The sequence below is a fragment of the Phacochoerus africanus genome, chromosome 5 (genome assembly GCF_016906955.1).
Source record: "Phacochoerus africanus isolate WHEZ1 chromosome 5, ROS_Pafr_v1, whole genome shotgun sequence".
NCBI classification, from domain to species: Eukaryota; Metazoa; Chordata; class Mammalia; order Artiodactyla; family Suidae; genus Phacochoerus; species Phacochoerus africanus.
This window is the reverse complement of record NC_062548.1, coordinates 102,936,510-102,944,111: the sequence shown is the minus strand read 5'-3', so window position 1 is coordinate 102,944,111 and position 7,602 is coordinate 102,936,510.

The window sequence follows — 7,602 nt, the reverse complement described above, 5'->3', positions numbered from 1 at the left end:
TGGATGGGAAAACTCCATTTATACTAGTAGGATTACTACTTATTTTTATAAGTGGAGCACTTATAATAATGTTCCACTTATTTTAGCAGGGTGTGTGCAAAGTCATATGGCAAAGGGCATGAACAGGTAATTCTATGACAGGGAAGGAGGGAAGAATTGAGAATAATAACACAGTCTCCAACATTTCTTAAACCAGAATCCTGTTAGGAGCTCAAAAGTGAATTCCTAGCTCCTATTTGCCTGCCAGGCCTCCTTACCCCAGCTCAGGCTTAGGGGCTGGCTCTGTGTGGACTCAACTCCCCCATGGAGAACCCCCTTGCCCACTTGACTGCCAGCCATCAACTGTCAGTCGCCTCTCTTGCTGTGATTTACCCTGACTGCTCCTCCAAAAACCTTCGAGAAGCCTACCAGCCTGATCAGCTCCTTGGTCCCTAGTATATCCTGGCTTCAAAAGGATCTGGGAAGAAGAATTTGGAGGCTGAAAAACTACTGGGAAAGCAAGGCAGCTTCTCTTGTTCTCTCACTGTCCCCTGCTCTATGTTTTCTCTCTCTGTGCTCTCTTCACATCTGCACATCATTTTTTCCTCTGGAAACCAGCTTTTTCTGCTCCTCCACTGACGTGGTGGAATAGGGTCTGCTCCAGCCCTGGGGCTATAGAAGCTCCCACTTCCAGCACCATTACCCAGCTCTGTCTCACTTCCAAAATCCCAGGGAAATACCCCAGTCAATCCTGGCCGGGATCACATAGCACAAACATTGTTATCCGCCCCCTCTCCAAGGAAGGAAAGAGCGGTACGGGCTGCCAGACACCAAAAAAAAGAAAAAAAAAAAGCAAGACTCCAAACTGGAGTCCTCTGGGCTGACTCTGGTCAGAAATGTGTTTGGTTTGGCCCAAGGGGCTTGAAAATGTTTTGAATTACTTGACAAAATGTAGAAATTGAGAGTCCACACTTGAAATCCAGATTTTTTTTCCTTAAAAAGTAAAAGATCTCAACTAGAAGGGAGTGTGAGGATGACTTGTGGGGCCTGGCACTTGGGTCCTATTTCTTGATCTATCTGCAAGTTATACCACCTTGCTCCATTTATGAAAAATTCACCAAGATGTACTTTATATATATATATATTTCCCCCATGCTTTCAACATGCAGAAGTTTCTAGGCCAGGGATGGAACCTGAGCCACATCAGTGAACTAAGCCACAGCAATGACAATGCTGAGTCCTTAACCACTAGGCCTCCAGGGAACCCCTATCCATATCTTTTAATATGTATAGTAAGTACACTTTTTTATTTTAAAAATGTAGAAGATCTGTCAACACTGGAGCCACATTCCAGCAAGGGACAAGTCAACTGGAGCTGAGTGATTTTTCCATGTTGCCACACTCCCTGACACTCCTCCTTCTCCTCTCATCACTGAGGCAGAAGGTCAGAATTCATATATCAACAATTTGGACTATATCTTTCTTATAATACAGCTAAGAAGAAAGCAACCCTTTTCTTCTATAACTCCATCAAAAGGGGAGAAACAAAAGAACACCAGAGAGGACAATGTGTTTGCAGAAAAGTGGAAAATACCTATACTTTTTTTTTTTTTGGCGGAAGTTATAAACATTCTTCCAATGCAAATAAAATACATCAGTATCAACAGCATCCAACCAAAGAGGCTGTGTCTAGCACACTGAAACTTAACAATCCAAAAATGAAGAACTGACGTTTCAACACATTTTTTTTCAGTGAAAATAAAACAAGTGATGCAAATGCAAAATGAAGTTATGGAGTAAAATAGGTAAGAATACTGCTCAGGCACTGAAACCTTTCATGAATGGTGAGTTTGTAGAGGGGTATCTACTGAGGAAGGAGGAAATTCATGCCTTGAACAAAAACCAAGTATTTGCAAATGGAAGACTAAACAGAAAGGCCCAGAAAGATGACGACATGGCTGAGAACTTACAGGACAGGTTGTGTGAAAAAGTTCAATCATTTGTGGCATTTCCTAGGGAAGCTTATGAGAGCCCAGTTAAAATAATACCACCCAGTCAGCTCTATTTATTTATGGTTCCAAAGAGACTCCGATGTGATTGGAGAACTTTGGGGCATGGTGTCCATCACAGGCACAACTTCAGGAAATGGCTAAGCTTTGTGTGTTGAGAAGTCTTGAAAAATTTAAAGCAGACAGGTCAAAATTAGTAAGCCTGTTTTGCAACAGTGCTCCTAAGATGGTCAGCATTAACACTGACCTTGTTATCCAACTTAAATCCAAAGTGCTGAATTTTGCACCATCAGGAAACCTAAATAATTCACCAGGAATTGCCTTATGCTAATACGTTAAAAGAGAACATATCATGGTCCTACTGAATTGGACTCACTCTCCTGGCTGAAAATCTAGAGATTTCAATGCTTTGCCTGATGCATTGGATACACAATAGTAATAACTTTCATCTATTCTAATAGTTACGGAGAGTTGGTGTATAATGTTGGAGTCTTATCTGCAGATCGGAGGAACAGTTGAAAAATTATTAACTTGTTTATATCATCCAGAAAAAACTATTTATCCAACTAACCAGCAAATATCCAAGTATTGAACTTTTCAGTAAATATCCCAAGCCATACAGAGCATTTGAGTGCTTCTCTGCAAAAATCTTCACAAGTTCACAAATGGGCTATTGAATTTGTTCATTCTCAGTGAAATTATATCCTCAGAAACTCATTTGGCAAAAACTAAACTGACCCACTTTCCTACGCCGAAATCAATTTTCAGAAATGAAAGGGATCGTTTTAACTGCTCTCCCAAAATTGGGGGACTGAAGACGGGATTCCAAAAAAAGTCCTAATTTTATGAAAATAAGCTACTATTATTTGACTCACCTTTCTTAATTAATAGTATGCCATAAATGGAATTTTTTGAACCACAATTTAGTCCCCCAAATTAAACATTGCAACATTAGAAATGCCAGAATTCTACAAATATCTCAAGAGTAGTTATCCTAAGTATAAAAGCCATCATACAAAGATTCTATCCACGTTCGGCCATGAACAGCTGTTTTCCATTATGAAACTAAATAAAACTATTGCTCTCAGTTAAAGGATTCAAGGCTGAATTCTATACAGCACATCACAACATGAAATGCAAGACCCAACACTGACATGTTGGGGAAAAGAAAAAGTGTCACATTTCTGGTTATAAAGCAAAGAAGTAACGAGTTATGAAAGAAAAAAAGTTAATAATTAAATATTTCTATTTTTCTTCAAATGTTATGTTGTCCAATTTTGAACTCAATATATAATCTCCAATATGATACATGTTTGTACTATGTTATGTGCTTACGCCATGGTCAAGTAAAAATGAAAGAAAGTTTGATTCCATTTCTGGCAGCCCACTTTACTCATTTTTGTTGCATTTCTGGATTCTGTAGAAATCTGAGTTTGCAAGCTCTGGTGTACACTATATGTTTTTTTTCCTACATTCTCACCATGGAGCAAGTAAGCATGTATTATTTTTCAATGAGATATTTTATTCTAATAAATTCTGGGACTAGTATATTGAAGTAGTAATATTATAATAAAATACCTCATTGAAAAATTATACATGCTCACTTTCTCAATGGTGAAAACAGAAAATCCTGAATAAAAACTCCACATATCTCGCCATCTTGAGATTGCTTACAAAAACCAAAAACAAAAAAAATGCATTTATAGGAAATATATATGTATTTAAGATGCATCTTTAAAAGTTCAATTATACCAGATATAAAGTTTTATAAATTGTCCATATTGTTGTGTTCCACAAGATTTTAATAGCAGTATATTATTCTATAGCATATTTGTAATACAACTATCTTATTTGCTATTTGTGCATATTTAAGTTTTTTTTTTTTTTTTTTTTTTTTTTGCTTTTTAAGGTCGCACCCATGGCATATGGAGGTTCCCAGGCTAGGGGTCTAATCAGAGCTACAGCTGCCGGCCTATACCACAGCCATGGCAGTACCAGATCCTCAACCCACTGAGCAAGGCCAGGGATCGAACCCCCAGCTTCATGGTTCCCAGTCAGATTCGTTTCCTCTGCACCATGATGGGACCTCCCTTATTTCCTATTTTTAAAGTGTTGGTCTTTTAAGTTATTTATTTATTGGCCTTCCCTGTGGCACGCAGAAGTCCCTGGGTCAGGGATCAAAGACGTCCCATAGCTGTAACCAGAACCACAGTAATGACAATGCTAGATCCTTAACTTACGAAACCACATGGGAACTCCAAAGTGTTGGTCTTGATAACAGTTCTGGCTCCATCCTTTTCTTAACCATAGCCATGCTCTACATATAATGTCTCATGTTCAGTACCCAAATTTCCACTTGTTTCCGATAGAGACGGAAATTGTTTCAAGATGGCATGTGCTCATCTTCTGAGGGAGCTAAAAGAATAGGTTAAGTTTGTGGGCCCTTTGGTACCTCCATGGACCCTGAGCTGCATTTTTCTGAACCTTTGTTTATTATTATTGCTCAGAGGGGGACAGTTTTGTTCTGTGTGATAAGGGATCTGGTTGGTTCATTTACCTACATAGACCGTCTTGAAGAGAGCCAGAGCTTTCCTACAAAGATAAAAACCAAACTCTCCAAGTCAGGGATGCCTAAATATGGTTAGAGAGAGCACCTCTCTGAGGTTAGAACCAAGAGCCAGCTGCCACCCAGCCAGCCCAGATACCACTGCTATTTTTACCTTGGGCTGATGTCACCTGACCACCCCTTCCCCCAGCCCCCCCCCCCAACTATTTGTATTCATCACATATGTCCAAAAATCTCAGACCTCTTACCACTAGCAGAGATAAGGAGTAAATAGGATGCCTCTGGGGGAGGCGGTCCTGTCAATAAGGAAGCTCTGTTTAATTAGGAAATCATCATTTACATCCTTGGGAATCCCCCAGTTTGACAAGGAGGTGACTCAACCATCAGGAAGCCTCTGGCTCGATGAAAGAAACCCAGTTTGCTGCTATGATCAAAAGGTCCCAGGAAATGTGCTGATAGCATTAAGTGGGCAGTGAAAATAAGCAAGAACTTGCAAAGTGGAGGAAAAGACCCTGAAACCACCTGCTTAAGCTGGAGCTCCAGGACTGCAGAGTAGAGACAAGTAAAAAAGAATGTATCCTGGACAAAGGATGTCATGAGCTGACCAGAGTGCAAGTCTATAGAATAATTATCTTTAAAAGAAATGATTACAATCTATATTGAAGGATATAAGGGAAAGTTTAAAAAAAGATTCAAAGTATTCTGACGAAAGCCCTAAAGAAACCAAAAAAAAAAAAAAAAGATATTCTGACTAAAGATCACAGATGAGCACATGCATTCAACTTCTTGCCTTTGTGAGATCCCATTAACATGAATGTTAAGGTAGTAACTCTTAATAAGGAAGAAAATAGGAAAGGGTCCTTCAGCAAAGGAAGAATTTCAGTCCCTTTCTGGGAAACAAAGTCAATAGAGGATAATTCACTGACAAAACAGAGTAGGTGGCAGAGTAGGCGTCCTGACTTCTTAGAAACTTCTTGGCCACATACCACAGAAGGTCATGACTTGGGGACAGCAGGCAAGATGGATGATAAAAGTCAGAAGTTAGAGAGTAATTCAAAATCTGTATACAGAATGGTCAATGAGGAGTTCCCATCATGCCTCAGCAGTAACGAACCCAATTAGTATCCATGAAGATGTGGGTTCAATCCCTGGCCTTGCTCATATGGTTAAGGATCCAGCATTGCTGTGACTGTGGTGTAGACAGACAGCTACAGCTCTGATTAGAACTCTAGCCTGGGAACTTCCATACGCCTCAGGCGTGGCCCTAAAAAGACAAAAAAAAGACCCCCCAAAATGGTGGAATGACACTCTGACCTCCTCCCCTACCTCACCTGACAGAATGGCCTGGAACCAGCCTCTGAATTCTGGCTAGAGAGGAAAAAAAAAGAAAGAGAGAGGACAGAGGTGGAAGGGACCGGAGGAGATGAGAAGAGGGTTGAGAAGAGCACGTTAAGGAAATTCTGCTATCTAGGAAAACAGGAGCAGCAGGGGTCATTGGTAGTGCCCAGTAAAGAAAGCTCCAGCATCTTGACATTTCAGAAACCCACAGCATGAAAACAAAGGCCAAACATTCTCTGACATAAACCACAGCAATGTCTTCTCAGATCCACCTCCTGGAGGAATGACAATAAAAACAAAAATAAACAAGTGGAACTTAATTAAACTTAAAATTTTCTGCACAGCAAAGGAAACCTTAAACAAGATGAAAAGACAACCCACAGAATGGAAGAAAATATTTGCAAATGAATTGACTGACAAGGGATTAATCTCCAAAATTTATAAACACCTCCTGCAGCTCAATACCAAAAAAACCAAAAACCCCATCAAAAAATGGACAGGCAGGGGGAGTTCCCGTCGTGGCGCAGTGGTTAACGAATCTGACTAGGAACCATGAGGTTGAGGGTTCGGTCCCTGCCCTTGCTCAGTGGGTTAACGATCCGGCGTTGCCGTGAGCTCTGGTGTAGGTTGCAGACGCAGCTCGGATCCCACGTTGCTGTGGCTCTGGCGTAGGCCGGTGGCTACAGCTCCGGTTAGACCCCTAGCCTGGGAACCTCCATGTGCCGCAGGAGCGGCCCAAAAAATAGCAAAAAGACAAAAAAAAAAAAGAAAAAAAAATGGGCAGGAGATCTAAACAGACAATTCTCCAAAGAAGACATACAGAGGACCGAAAAACATGAAAAGATGTTCAACATCACTCATTATTAGAGAAATGCAAATCAAAACCACTGCGAGGTACCACCTTACACCAGCCAGAATGGCCATCATCCAAAAGCCTACAAACAATAAATGCTAGAGAGAGAGTGGGGAAAAGGGAACCCTATTTCACTGTTGGTGGGAATGTAAATTGGTGCAACCACTGTGGAAAACAGGATGGAGATGCCTCAGAAAACTAAACATAGAACTACCATTTAACCCAGCAATCCCACTCCTGGGCATCTATCCAGAGAAAACCATGACTCGCAAAGACACATGTACTCCAATGTTCACTGCAGCACTCTTTTCAATAGCCAAGACATGGAAACAACCTAAATGTCCATTGACAGAGGAGTGGATAAAGAAGATGTGGTACAATGGAAGATAAAGCCACTAAAAGGAAACTAAGGAAAAGAAATAACGGCACTTGAAAGAACAGCCACTAAAACGAAAGCAATAATGGCCTTTGTGGCAACATGGATAGACCTAGAAATTATCATGCTAAGTGAAGTTAGTCAGACAATGAGACACCAACATCATATGCTATCACTTACATGTGGAATCTTAAAAAAAAGGACACGATGAAGTTCTTTGCAGAACAGATACTGACTCACAGACTGAAAAACTTATGGTTTCCAAAGGAGACAGGTTGGGGGTGGGGGGGTAAGCTGGGGGTTTGGAATGGAAATGCTATAAAATTAGGATGTGACGATAGTTGTACAACTATAATTGTAATAAAATTCATTGAGTAATTAAAAAAAAAGAAACTCACAGCCTGATGGCCAGCTGCCACCCACAAACTTCATCTTCACTCTAACCAGAGCTTCCAGTGACTAGCCATAAACACAGATGCCC